This window comes from Equus przewalskii, chromosome 14, assembly GCF_037783145.1.
Source record: "Equus przewalskii isolate Varuska chromosome 14, EquPr2, whole genome shotgun sequence".
Classification (NCBI taxonomy): Eukaryota; Metazoa; Chordata; class Mammalia; order Perissodactyla; family Equidae; genus Equus; species Equus przewalskii.
In genome coordinates, this window is record NC_091844.1 from 79,603,484 (window position 1) to 79,619,205 (window position 15,722).

Below are 15,722 nucleotides of genomic sequence, written 5' to 3' on the forward strand. Positions count from 1 at the left end.
GATGCTCCTCAAGGGTAGGGTGTTGGCTATGCCCACAATCACCAGGGAATGACAGTGATGTGGGCAGGGCTTTCTTTGACTGTCTCTTTCCCTAGCCATACCCAGCTGTTAAGTTCTACTAATTGCAGAGTGATTACTTTACTGTTTTGAACAATATCCTGGGCCATAATTTGTCCCACAAACCAATCTTATCAAATGTGATCCTTTGAAAAGATTGTGCTGGAGGTCACTATTTGAGATTTGTGCCGGCTCCCACAGGTTCTTCTCTCAGCATTTTCTTTCCCTGTTTCTCTCTGGCGATCTAGCCAGCCTAAGTTAAATATGTATGTTCAATAAGTCGATGAATCTTCTCTACCTTTCTCCACCATTTCCACTGTTTTTGAGAACACTTTTAGGCTAGTGTTTCTCCCCACTGTTACACATAAAGGCCATTCGTTTGTAGAGAGATTCACAAGTCTCTCATCTATAGCCAGCCTCTTCCCCAAGGCAAAAATCTCTGAGCCAGGACTTTACTGCTGGGGGCAGAGAGAGTGGCATGCTTCTTCTGAGTGAAACCCCTGCTTTATGATCTGAATAATCCCTGGGAGGGGGCAGTAGCCCGAGGTCTCCTCAGTTTACTTCTCCAGGTGTAGAACCATTGCCTCAGAAGCTGGGGCGAGGAGGATTGTCAGCAGCCCCGTGCCCAAGGTAAAGCCTCTGCCCCATGAGTGGGGGCTGGGAGAAAGAAGGTTTTCCCCAACTTTCAGCCTGGAACTTAGCCTCAGTAACAGGTGCCTGGGGAAGAATTAGAAATGTTTACATGTGTTCCTCATGAGAAGAAAACCCCCTAATTGGGACCTGGGGATGAGTTGGCCTGTGTGTTTGGCTGTACTTGTTTAAAGTGTCATTTCCATCTCATTGAGTTTGGGGTGGGTCATTGAGAGGGGGTGGGTCATGATTCAAATGTCATAGTCTCTCACTTTTCTTACTAAGTCTTAGTAGATTTTCTTGAAAAAATGTTTCTTCAGTTAATGTATGCCTATAGGACCATTTCCAAAGACTTTATTTTTACTTTTTTAAACCCATTTTGCTGGAAAGCAAGTCTGTGCAGCACATCATGCTGTCATGTCAGAGGTGAAACTCCCCAATGATCAATAGTTATATTTTCCAAAATTTTTATTCTGTGTCACATAACACATTATTGAATACTTGACACTATGGTACATATATAATGTTTAGTAAGTAGGAGCTGTTTGATATCCACTTATCTAGGATTGATATACTTGGGGGGACATTAGTTCAGATTCTAGCTCTAGACTTGTAATTGTCTAATTAACTACTGTTATAGTGACTTGACTCCTTTGAACAGTTTTTTTTTTTAACTTGGCAAATATAGATATTACCTGTCCTGACAGAATTAAAGTAGAAGTGAAATAACATATGTGAGAGTGCTTGATAATATTAATGTAAGATGCAATGTCAGGTGTTCAAATATAATGAATTCCAATAAATTCTTCACATTCTTATTAAGAATTTATATGGCCCCAGATAACTTCTTTAAAATTATATGAGCAAAACATCATTTTGATGTGATACTATTCCTGTATCTCTTAATGACATGTTTTAAAAAGATAGAAATAAAATGAAGATATTCAGAGAAGTATGGCCAAAATAGAGATGATTCCAGAAATCATGCATAGGAAAAGTTTTAGAACTGAAAAGATTTCACATTTTTGAAAAACAAACATGCAATTTTTTCCCCGAGAAGGCAGGATTTAGGGTTAGTGACTTGGATAATCATTTAAATTCAACATTAGGACTTTCTAATGATTAAAACTTTACAGTAATGAAAAGGTATTGAAGACTGTGTTGTTAGTGGTATCAAAATAGAGGTTGACCAGTCTTTTGTCAGGAATGATCTATAAGAGATTTCTGAAATTTAGATTTCTGTCGATCAGCAGATCCACCTTAATAACAATTTGAGGAAGAACTTTGGACTAAAGGGATATTTTTAAAACTGTTTTTAGAGAAACCCAAAATTCTATAAAGTTGACTAAGAGGCTCAGGAAGGGGAAGGCAAAAATGGAAGCTGACCCTTTGAAATATCGTGTCCTTTTTCCACTCAATCAAAACTTTTACATTTCTGGTTTTTTTATAATGAGAAATAATATGACTCTTTGGAGGGAAAAATCATATCATTTAAAAACATTTTGTAAAACAATGTTTATAGCTTACACTGGACTAGATGAACTCTCTAGCCTCTGTCCTTCAGACTTACTATTCAATGATGCTTTGAACTAGAAAATAGGTGAATGGGCAGAGCAGGTTTTCAATCTTGGGTCTTCTGTACTTACTGGAATTTTTCTTAATTTGGTCGAAGTTTTACCTGACTCATTTCCAATTGTTTTTCTTTTCTTTTCTTTTTTTTACCTGACTCATTTCCAATATCTAGTTTTTTAGATGCTTTTTGCATCCTCTCAAGAGTCGAGTCTCCTAGGAAGAAGTGGTTCTTCTCTAAGGAGGATGTCTGGGGTATTGTTGTTGTAAAAAAGACCTCATTCTGAGCTCTTCATCACAAACAGAGAAGAGATTTTAACCCAGCATCACCTTTTCTAGCAAAAGGACGCAAATGCCAGATGCAATGCACATTTATTCTGTCATTCTTCTTCTCAGTTCTTCCTAGGCTGACAGCTCTACAGCATGAAATAAGGGGTGCTTTTGGCCAGCTAGAAATATAAAGGCCATAAAGAAACAGCACACACTGCACTCATTTCCCATAAAACAGGACCATTTTTATTACTTTTGATTTATAATAGAAATGACAATTGCATATATTTCTTCATGCGTGTACAGAATCAAACACAGAACGTAAAACTCTCTGAACAATACAGGACCCTACCAATTAGGTCCAACACTGAATACTTCTCCTTGAGTTTAAGAATTTGAAAAACACTCCTAATGGGGTTCTTGCTCTCTCTCATTTTCTCTTTCACAGACACATATACACACAAACTTATAAAAATTTTTACCAAATTAATAACCATAACTTAGAATTCATTGTGTCATTATCTGTGTAATGTGAACTTACTTCCTATGAAGGTAAATTAAAATATTTCAAGAGTTTTCCTGGCACTTTAAAACATTTTCAAAGTACTTTGTCACATATCTTAATTTTTAATATAATGCTACAAGGTAGCATTTCTTTTCTTTCTCTTTTCCTTTGTAATCTTACTAATAGAAAAACCTTTTTTCCCAGACTATTCCTTTTAATCAGATAGGTGGAAATATATGCATGCATCCATTTTTACATACAATTTCATGGTGTACCCAAAATATATCCGGGGATCTCAGATCAAAAAGTTCCCTTTTTAAGAAGATAAGAAAGGAATAAATGTGTATCCAGCACTACATTAATACCATATGCTGCTTGATATGTAGCATCTCATAGAAGATTCAATCTATTTTAGAAATGAGAACTTTTGAGACTGAATGGGATAATTAATCCAGTTACATGGTGAGCACAAAGCCCAGCTGGGAATGAACTGATATCCTCTCCCTTCACATTTTCCATTTCACCATCTCTAATGTTAATCAAGGGATGATGATGGAGCCAGACCTGATTGCCTAGTGGTTAAAGCTCAGTGCACTCCACTTCAGCAGCCCTGGTTCAGTTGCCAGGTGTGGAACCACACCACTCGTGTGTCAGTAGCCATGCAGTGGCAGTGGCTCACATAGAAGAACTATGAGGACTTACAACTAGAATATACAACTATGTACTGGGGCTTTGGAGAGGAAAATAAAAGAGAGGAAGATTGGCAACAGATGTTAGCTCAGGGCGAATCTTTCCTAGCCAGAAAAAAAAAAGAGAGAGAGAGAGAGAATAAAAGAATAAATCACAAGTCATGCTTTTTCTCCAGGAGCCAGTTAAATGTCATGATAAATCACCCTGCCATACCCATTAGTAGTTAGATGAACTTGGCAGACTTAAATTCTCTGTGCCTCCTTCTCCTCCTCTGTGAAATGGGAATAGACAGTAATTGTCCCGTGTGGCTGTTGTGAAGAGTAAATGATTTAATCTAGGTAAAGAGTTTAGAACATACGATGTTCATATAACATAGAATGTTTCACAGTATGGAACATGGAAGTCGCCCAGTATATGCTAGCAATCTCTGATCCTGATACCTTGATTCTTTTATGCTCTGTGAATATTGGCTGGTATTTTTTTTTACAGAAATTTGTTTCTTTTTCTTTTTTTTTCTCTTTCAGGCAACTTTGTTCAGGTGTTTCTATAAAAAGGCAATGCAAATATGTTAGCAAATAAGGTTAAAATGAGCCAGGGGAAATTGAGTGTATTAGCTTATTTTTCTGTCACTGAAGACTTAATTCTCCTGCTAGACAAAGCATAGCCAACATGGCAGCTCCTGGGGTATTGATATGCAGACCTTGTATATCCAAGGTAAATTCAGTTAACAGTTCCTGACTCTTTTATGCAGGGTTTAACTCTTTATTTTCTGGTAGCATTATCATAAAGCAAGGTTTCAAAAACTGACTATCTTCTATCACTTCCATCATCTATTTATAGCCTATATTTATTGCCAGGATCCTACTCCTGAGTTACAGACCTACGTATTCACCTCTCTATTAGATACCTCCAGGATTTCCGAAGGCGACTCAAACTCTGTCTAACCTAATTGAGTTTTGTTTTTTTTTCCTCCAAGGTCCTGCGGTCCATTGTGTAAACTTGATCTCCATTTGAAGATTTGCCACATGTATGGCAGAAACCTTGCAGTCATCCTGATTCTTCCATAGTTTTCAAGTTTAAAAAAATGTTGAATATTGCAACAGCCTTCCAATTAATCTCCCGAACTCTCGTCTCTCTTTCTCAGTCTCAACTCTACATTACTACCAGCATGATATTCCTGGTGTACAAATCTGGCCAGTCTTCTAAACAGCTGTCCCTTCCAATAGCCATCTTTCTAAAGAGTCTTCAATGGATATTTCTTTCCTGTTAGAGAATCGGCAAACTCATTAACATGGCACTTAAAATTCTTCATGATCTGACTTCTATTTTCTAACTTCATTTCCCTCTCAGTTCCCACCTTCTTCTCACCAAAATATGCGCAATGTTGCAGCATATTGCAATATTGAAGTTTCCAAAGCACGCCATCACGCATTTTCAGCCTCAGGAGCAGTTACCTTCAGCTAAAATACTTGACTTCCATTTCTCTCACTGTTTGGTTACTTCTGCTCATTTAAGACTTGATTAATACCACCTCACCTGAGAAGCTCTTGACAGCTTAGGCAGAGTCAGGAACATATAGAACCTTGTGAATACTTTGTACCCATATCTGCAGTAACTTGTGTGCCCCAATTTCCCTACTCCTAGTTAGGAATCATGATACTAACCACAAAGAGTTATTGGAAGGACAAAGGAGGTGTGGTGGGTGCTTTTATGTGTCAACTTGGCTAGGCTTTAATTCCAAGTTGATTGGTCAGATACCAGTCTAGAAGTTGCTGTGAAGGCATTTTTTAAATGTGAAAAACATTTAAATCAGTAGACTGAGTAAATCATACTACTTTCTACAATGTGAGTGAACCTCATCTAATCAGCTGAAGTCTTAAGTGAAAAGACTGAGGTCCCTGAGGGAATTCTGTCTTCAGACTGCTCCTGCTGGAGTTTCCAGGCTTCTGGTCAACACTGTAGATTTCAAACTTGCCAGCCCCCATAATTGTGTAAGCTAATTCCTTAAAATAAGTCTATCTATCTATCTATCTATCCAGCTATCCATCTATCATCTATCTATCAATATGCATTCACACACACACTCACACACACATACACACATGCATATACTCTTGGTTCTGGTTCTGGTTCTCCGGGGAACCCTGATTAATACAAGAGGTAACATATTTAGTGCTTAAAGTAGTGTCTGTCTATAGCAAGTATTTTAGTTATAGCATATATTTAGATATTACTTAGGTAAACTCTGGTAAACACCCAATACAAAAATAAATCAAACTGTGGCTGCCTTTTGGTTGAATCAGAATGAAGAGCTGACCAGATTTCTCTCCACTTACGTGGCTCTCCCACCTCTCCATTTCTCTCTATAAAGTCCACCTTTTAGGCACATCTCTGTAATCCTTGGAACACATTCTCAAATCCAGTGGGCTCATACTCTAGACTATATTTGGAGTTTCCACTTTCTGTCTACCTGGAACTTAACAAGTGCATCACTAGACAATCAATACTAACAGAGTCTTTGTACAAGAAAGGCCCAAGTGTTTGTGCTCAGATTTGGGCTCTGTTTTGTGATGCACTTACAGCACTGGGACACAGTGATCACTTTAATACATAGTTTTTCTCAGAGCACAGTGCCTGCCAGGCAAGATTTACAATGATTTTGGGGAACAGAGAACACACTAAAATCAAATTAGGAGTCAAGAGATGGGTGAGTTCTGATTTACCCCCTAGATTTTCAATTGTCAGTGGAACACACTAAAAGAAATAAAATAAACTGGTGCCATCAGAGACCCACCTAATCATAATCTCTGGGTGTTAAGCATTGATGGGTATATTCTAAAAAATTATTTACAAGTCATTCTAAAATATACACCTGGTTAAAAATACTGCCATCTTATTTCATGCAGTTTGTTTTTCTTAAGGACTAGAAGGAAGGAGTTCAAACAGCTGGCCTGTGATCCCCTCCTTTTCTTTAGGGGCTATACCATCTCTGGAGTAGGTAAAGAAAAAGAAGACAGGTGACCTGGTCTCATCTCTTTGTCAACTGGACCTCCAGTTCACTATATCAGTAATATTTGCTTGGACGAAGAGACTTTATCTTGTAAATGCCCTTAGCAGGATCTTCCTTGAGTAGAGGATTACTACTAGTAAATAAACTCAGAATTAATGAGACATGACTCCCTGGAGAAAGTCACATGAGTGGTACAACTCTTTGGGGTTTAAAATGGAGATATTTCATAACTTAAATCCTCTTCACTGTTAGGTAATAACCTTTAAATCCTCACTTTGAGGTCCTATCTCTTATTCTGGACTAGAAAGTACAAGTCTGACACAGGAAGACAGATCTGGAAAGCTGCCTTGATGTCTCAGGCCTCTCTCTCCTTTGTCCAAGCTTCTCTATTGCCTGTATTCTTGGGATTATTAGTAAAATTTGTTACTAGCTAAGATGTCTGGTGTGTTTGAGACTGACGACAAGCTTATCATTTGTGTTAGCTCAGATAGCAATGAGTATTTTGGGTACTTTGGTTGGCCAGCTTAAAGAGTTAGGTTGGAGATGGTAAAATGGACAATATTTAACTTTACCTTAATGGCTATAGATTATAAACACTGGTACCTAGACTGATAAAAAAAAGAAAAAAAAAGTCAAAGGAACAATTAGCTTGTGAATATTGGACCAAATCATTCCTTACCTTCCTGCATACAGACTTATTTTATGTATCAAAAGGAAATAACATGTGGTGGCTCAAGGTATAAAAAACCTCTATCTCATGAGATTAACACTATAGACATCTGTGGTGATGATAGTTTTGTTTTTACATGCCTATCTCCAATGGGATGTACTCTTAACCTTATGTCCTATGTTCCAGGAACAGCTACTACGGTAATCCTGAGGAGCAATGCTATCTCAGGAATCTAAGGCAAAGCCCCTGAGACTCAGGCCGATCAAAGTGAACAACATAGACAATTTGGTGCCTGTTTCTAAATTAGCTAAATGACATCTGCTAATGATCACTTCTGTCACAATAGTCTGCAGAGATGCCATAGAACATTCTATCAGGAAATCTCACAAGTCTTCTCTGCATCCGAACGAGACTTCTAGACTTCCCACAGTTACAAAGGGAAGCAAGGAAGTTCCTGCTCATGGGTTGGGTGATTTAACATGCATCACCCATCTTCCTTTTCGGTGGTAGGGAGGACATTTAAAATATCACTTTCCTTTCACATTATATTTACTTTTTATTATCGTAAGAACACTTAACATGAGATCTACCCTTTTAACACATTTTTAAGTGTGCAATGCAGTATTGTTAACTATTGGCACAATGTTGTACCGCAGATTTGCAGAGCTTATTCATCTTGCTTGACTGAAACTTTGTACTTGTTGATCAGCGACTCCCCATTCCCCCTTCCCTAGCCCTGAGCTATTCTGTTTCTATGAGTTCAACTATTTTAGATGCCTCCCGTAAGTCAAATCACTTGTCATTCTGTGACTGCTTATTTCACTTGGCATAATGTCCTCCAGATTCATCCATGTTTTCAAAACTGTGGGATTTCCTTCTTTTTTAAGGCTGAATAGCATTCCCTTATATGTATATTCAACATTTTTGTTATCCATTCATCTGTCAATAGATGTTTTAGTTATTTCCATATCTTTAGTATTGTGAATAATGCTACAATGAATTTGGGAGTGTATATATCTCTTTGAGATTCTGATTCCAATTATTTTGGTTATATACCTAGAAGTGAGATTGCTGGATCATATGGTAATTCTATTTTTAACTTTTGAGGAACCTCCATACATTTTTACATAGCTGCTGCCCTATGTTACATTCCACCTACAGTATACAAGCACTCCAATTTCTCTACACCCTTCTCAACATTTAGGTTTTTGTTTTTTGGGGTTTTTTTTTTGATAATAGCCATCCTACAGGTGTGAGGTGATAGCTCATTGTCATTTTGGTTTGCGTTTCTCTGATGATTAATGATGTTGAGTATCTTTTCTTCTACCTGTTGGCCATTTGTATGTCTTCTTTGGAGAAATGTCTATTCAAGTCCTTTGCACTCTTTTTGTTTGTTTGTTTGGTAAGCAGCTTTATTTTTCTTTTCACTTAACATTGTGGATGTCTCTCCATGTCATTAAAATTTTTTTTTAGGGGCTGGCCCGGTGGTGCAGCAGTTGAGTTCTCACATTCCGTTTCTCGGCAGCCCAGGGTTTGCCTGTTTGGATCCCGGGTGAGGACATGGCACTGCTTGGCAAAAACCATGCTGTGGTAGGCGTCTCACATATAACGTAGAGGAAGATAGGCGTGGATGTTAGTTCAGGGCTAGTCCTCCTTGGCAAAAAGGGGAGGATTGGCAGTAGTTAGCTCAGGATTAACCTTACTCAAAAAAAATTTTTTTATTTTTAATGTTTATATGGTATTCCATTTTATGATTGTTCCATAGGCAAACCCCTAACATTGGATATTTAGGTTGTTTCCATTTTTTTGATAAATATTTATATGGTGCTTATTATTTATATGATTCTAAATACTTTGCATTTGTTGAATGTAATCTCTATTAAAACTTTGTGAATTTGGTACTATTATTGTCCTCATTTTCTAAAATGGGAAATTAAGCACAGAGAAATTGAGTGACTTGTCTAAGATCACACAGCTAGTGAGTTAAGTAGTGGAGCCTGATTATAATCCAGGTAGACAAGAATCCCAAGTATATGGGAACCTTACAATATACTGTCTCTCATTGCTCAAATGAATATACCTCAAGCTAAATCTCTGTACACATCCTTAGTAATTTCTTTGCTATATGTGCCCAGATGTGGAATAACTGGGTCAAAGGATGTGCATATTTTATAGTTTTCAATGAAAACTGTTCCAAATTATGTTTCTGGAATTTTCTTCTTCCACTTTTTTTTTTTTTTTTTTAAGGATTGTCACCTGGGCTAACAACTGTTGCCAATCTTTTTTTTTTTTCCTCCCGCTTTATTTCCCAAACCCCCCTGGTGCATAGTTGTATATCTTAGTTTCAGGTCCTTCTAGTTGTGGGCCACTTTTTTTTAAGTTGTAAAATATACATAACACAAAATTTTGTGTTAACTGTTTTTAAGTGTACAGTTCAGTGGTATTAAATAGATTCATAATGTGCAGCCGTCACCACAATCCATCTCCATAACTGTTTTCATCTTGTAAAACCAAAATTTTATATCCATTAAACAATACTTCCCTGGTCCCCTCTCTCTGCAGCCCTGGCAGCCACCATTCCACTTTCTGTCTCTGATTCTCACTCCTCTAAGTACTTCCTGTAAATAGAATCATACAGTATTTGTCTTTGTGTAACGGGTTCATTTCACTTAGCATAATGTCTTCAAGGTTCATGCATGTTGCAACATATGTCAGAATTTCCTTCTCTTTTAAGGATGGAAGAAAATTCCTTTTCTTTTTTGAAAGAAATATTGGCAAGAAGCTTAACCGGGTGAAACAAGCTTGAAAGTCATTAAAGTACTGGGGAAAATCTAAAGATTTCTGGCCTGAGAGCTTGGAGACCTGACCTCTTAAGCTGACTTTGTATCTTACTAGCTATTGAGACATGGGGAAGTCAATAACTTCTCCGAGCTTGACATTCTGCTTCCAAAATATAAGGTCACTGAACTACATAATGTGTAAATTTCTCTGGCCCCACTTATTTTGACCCAATTAATGTCTAATTCTGATTTCTGAATATGCACGCTGTTTTCTCTTAATTGTGGAGAATCAGAGATCAAAATTCATAAATAGGAAATCTAATTCTCATTTCATTCAAATAGTCTCAAATATTTCAATCCAAATACCCAAAAGTTCAAAGGAGAGTCCTTGGGGATCCGGGGACTATTTCAAGCAGCAGCAAGTGAGAACCTGCTTGAAAGCTGTGGTTTTAAAGTTTAACACTGATTCCGTATGCTTACTCTGTGCTGTGATATACCCAGTGGTTTTTGAAGTTAATCACACTTAAGAGATGAGATTTAAATTCATAGGGCTTGGCAGGCAGTAGACAATAAATACATTCTAGGTAAAGGTAAATCTTACATTATGCTAGCTCTAGTGGAGGATACACCATCTAGAACATCACTGTCTGAGAGAAATTTCTGTGATGCTGGAAATGTCCTATATCCGTGATGTCTAACATGGAAGCCTCTAATCATTTGTTGCTATTGAGCACTTGTGGCTAGGACAAATGAGGAACTGCATTTAAATTTTTTGCTTAGTTAATTTAATTTAGGGAGCTGCCTATGGCTAGCGGCTACCACGTTGCACAGCATAGCTCCAGAAATAGAAAACTCAGTAAAACAAATAAGATGTACACCTGAAAAAAATGATACAATAAAATGTCATTTAAAATCATTGGGCCTGATAGTTCTGAGTAATAGATTAGGAGCAAAGAGAATTATTATTAAATTAAATTATCAAATACTTATTAAACATCAATGCATTTTTCAATGTGCTACAGATACAGATGTGAATAAAACATATAAAGCATATTTCTAGTGGAGAAGAAAAAATGCAGTTCATAAAATGCACAGCTTAATAAATGATATAATATAATATAATATGATATAATGATAGATGATTTAAAGAAAGCTGACTGTGGAACCAGAATGGAATAGAGGGGGTAATTGTCATTTTAGGTAACTTACTATGGAAATCATATGTGAAATTGGGATGCTGACTAAGGTATTTAAAACCTGAAGCAGGTGAGAAAGTTACCCTTGCAGATATCTTGGTGGAAGATTATTCTAGACAAGAATACCAGTGCAAAAGCCCTTGGCAGGGACTGACTTGGATTGGCCCAAGACATTGAAGAAGCCCGCGTGACTTCAATTAATGACCAAATCAAAGTGTCAGCAGAGGAAGTGACGTAATTAAGAAGGTTTCAAATCGTATCGGTATTGTGGGTCCTAGTAGATTTTTAATTTTATAGTCAATGGATAAGAAATCATTAATTTTCACTGCTTAAGAAGTTGTGTTACAATTGAGAATGCTATATGTACTTTTCCCTGAAATTCACTGATTTTAATCTAAATTAGAGTAAGCATTTCACCAAGAAATAAAATATTATTTTTAAAACGCCAGCAATATAGTAGTACTTGGAATAAATATTTTTAAAGGGAGTAAGAAAAATCAGCAAGTATTTCACAACCTTAACCAATCAATTAATTTCATTTTCTATCTTTATTGTAAATGTACCAAGTATTTCACAACCTTAACCAATCAATTAATTTCATTTTCTATCTTTATTGTAAATGTAAATTTAAAAAGTAAGCAGGTAGGCAACAATAACAAAACAATGCTTATTATCTCCAAGTCTTTTCAATGGTATGTGAGGAACTAATTACATTAGGGTTCTTTGGAGGAACAGAACCAATAGGATGTTTGCGTGTGTGTATACGTGAAAGACAGAGAAAGAGAGAGAGAGAGAAAGAGAGAGAATTTATTTTAACGAATTGGCTTATGTGATCATGAAGAATGAGAAGTTCACATTTTCTAGGGTGGACCAGTAGGATGGAAACCAAGGAAGAGCTGATGTTGCACTTCACGTCCAAAGCTCATCTGCTGGCAGAATTCTCTTGCCAGGGGCAGTAAGTCTTTTCTTCTGTTCAGGCCTTCAATTGAAAGTTGTGAGTAGATGAGGTCCTCCCACACTATGGAGGGCAATCTTCTTTACTCAAAGTCCATTTATTTGAATGTTAATCTCACCCCAAAACACCCTCACAGAAACATCCAGAATAATATTTGACCATATATCTGTACACTGGGCACCAGGGCCCAGCCAAGTTAACACATAAAATTTGTAGTTAATTTTAAGTGTTTAATTAAACACCTTTTATAAGCTAGCAAACTCTACAGAACTTCCCTCATATTTTATCTCATTTTACCACCAAAAAGAAGCAAGGGAGTAAATAAAGAAGTAGGAGGAAGAAGTTGAGATAAGCAGTGTTGGTCCTGGGGGTTTATCAGGGTTAACAATTACCAAGAGAGAGAAATTACAGAGTGGATTTAACTGCAAGGAGGCAGAGCAGTGAGTCTGGAAGGAGCAAAAGCTTGAGAGATTGGTTGAAGCATGCCTGGGAGGTGAGGAAGTGGAGACAGCACATGTGGATAACTTTTAAAAAATTAAAAGGGGAGATTATTTTCTTAGCTATTGGAGGATGAGGTTGAGGAAGGATTTTTATGGGATGAAAACTGCTTAATTCCTGTTTGGAAATTAGAGAAGAGAAACATTAAAGGGAAACAGGCTGTGGATGATGACAGATTTCTTGCCATCATGGAAATTCTCTGGTAACTTCATCTCTTGAGAATAAAGGAAATAATGGGGTGGCTGGAGTATTGTGATAGTAGGGAGTGCTGACCTAGCTTCTGTGAAGAGTAAGATAGATGACCGTGGTAGGCTGAACTCTAATATGCCCAATTAGTCACACCCTCAATGAGTGCGGACAGAATCTGACTTGCTTTTAGGCAATAGAATAAGATAAATATGATGGATGTCACTCCAATTTTGTTACATGGCAAAGGTGAAGGGATTTCTGCAGATATAAATGTCATCTAAACGTGATTTTGAGTTCATCAAAAGGGAGATTATCCTAGGTAGACCTGATATAATCAGACGAGTCTTTATAAAAACAATCTAGAGTTCAGAGACTTGCAACAGCAGATACTTTCTCTCTCCTGTTGGCCTTGAAGAAAATATCTATTAATTTTCATATATCTGCAAGGAAATTAATTCTGCCAATAACGACATGACCCTAGAAGAGGACTCAAGCCTCAGATGAAACTGTAGCCCCGCCGATAATTTGATTACAGCTTTATGAGACAATGAACAGAAGACCCAGTTAAGCCCTGCACAGACTTTTGATACCTGGAAATTGTCAGATAATTGTTGTAAGTTTATAAATATATGCTAATGTGTTATGCAGCTATAGAGAATTAATATAGTGAGTGGAAGTATTCCTGGGCAGTGTTTTAATCCCAGTTGATATTGGAAGCCCAGAATTCATTTCATTTTCACAATATTTCTTTAAGGAAACATGTAAACGTTTATCAAGGCCACGATGAAGATGCATTAAAGGAAAATTTGGGCATGCAAGACCCTAAGGTCATGCAGAGAAGTTAGTCAAAAAGGGGGTGACTTTGTAAGCAGTTGTTCTCCAGTCACATGCTCCAATATCTACCCAGCCCTCATGCTTGTTTTAAAGATGCTTAGAAATTTTAACACTTTTAAGAAACAGAGAAGGGTATAAAATGTAGGTAGAAGGGAGTTAAGAGGAAGGAGTTGCCTTGAGAATGTTTGTTTGAATTACCCTTAAGGAATGATAACTTATTAAATAGTAAAATAAAAACTCTTCTGTACCATGCTCTGAACTCTTTATTTTATTGATTGTGTGCTAGTACACTGCTCTTCCTGGCAATACTCTTCCAAATGTGCTGGACCAACCAAGGGAGTTACAATAAGTGCGTGTGTCTTTGGAAAGACACAGACACAAATATTAAAAATGTTGATCTGTGGTGGTGGGCAGTTTAGTACATTTTATTTCCAAATTTTCAACAATAGTATGTAGCAATGTATTTTATGTCACTTTTTTAATGACTTTGTGGATGGCTTACATTATGATATATGTACATGTAGCAAGTGAAACAATAATATATTTATACAGAAAATTTCACCCTGGCCCCACTTCAACCAATTCTATTCCTTTTTTGCAAGAAACCTTGCATGTATTTCTCCTTGCTCATATAAATGTATAAAAGCATGCACACGTGTATATACACTTACATATGTACATATATGTGTGCATAGGGATTTTTCTTAGAAATAAATCATACTGATTATAAGTAGATATTTATTTTTTTCTAAACAACAAATAATGACATACAAGTATATAAATATAGATTATTTTCTAATTTCATTGTTTTTAAATAGATGCTATCCTATATGTGATTATATGATATATACACTTTGTATGTGGTTATGGTGTTTAGGGCATTATTATTATTATTATTTTTTGCTTTTATCTTTTTTGCTTGTCTCACCATGTCTAGTCTTCTCCATGACTCATGGAATACCCCCCTCACTTGTTACCCATGTAAATAGTCTGGCGCCTATCTTCTGTTACATATTCACATAAAACATAAATTTGTGTAATAAATTTGCATATATATAGCATTTCTTTGTAGCATGCTGTGGAAAAATTAAGTGGTGTTCAATATAGTTCTCTGAATGTTATTTTTCTCTGTCAATATCATTGCATGAAAATCTCTTCAAGACAACTGGCACAGCTCTGCTATATAGTATTTAATAGCTACATACTATTTTGTGCTGTATTTCTACATAATTTATTCAACCAGCATTAATTTTCTTTGGTTATTTGCCTTAAGAAGCAGCTTTATAAATATATCTTTGTATGGCAGACTGTTTTAGTAAACAGATACCCTGGTAGAGACAGATTCACAGGAAATTTTGGGTGAAAGGGTCATTCTCCCACCATAAGAGTCACCCCAGCTGAAGTTCCAGAAACTGTGGAGCAGAAATGAGAAGTCACTGCCAGACCCTTCCTGAATTCCTATCAAAATTGTGAGCTTAAAAAGTAGTTATTGGTTTATTCCAAGTGTATAGGTAGCTTTCAAGCAGGAATAGGTACCAGGATTAGAAACTGCTTCCTGGAAGTGGGGTTCTTCCGTATCAAAAACATGAAACATGTGGCGTTGGCTTTGGGACTGGGAGGTGGGGAGAATCTAGAAGGATCTTGAGGGGATTCAGCAAAAACTTAAAGGGCCTCATGGTGACTGTTAGTGAAAATTGGAAGGCAAGGAGGAAATTGTTACGGGAAGCTGGTAAAAGGGTGACACATTTAATCAAGTGATGGAATGTTTTGGAACACTGTTCCTACAATGACAGGAACAATCAAAATTTTACCAAATGATATTGCAAGTCTGGCTAAAGCAATTTCTAGGCATAATGTTGAAATGGCCAA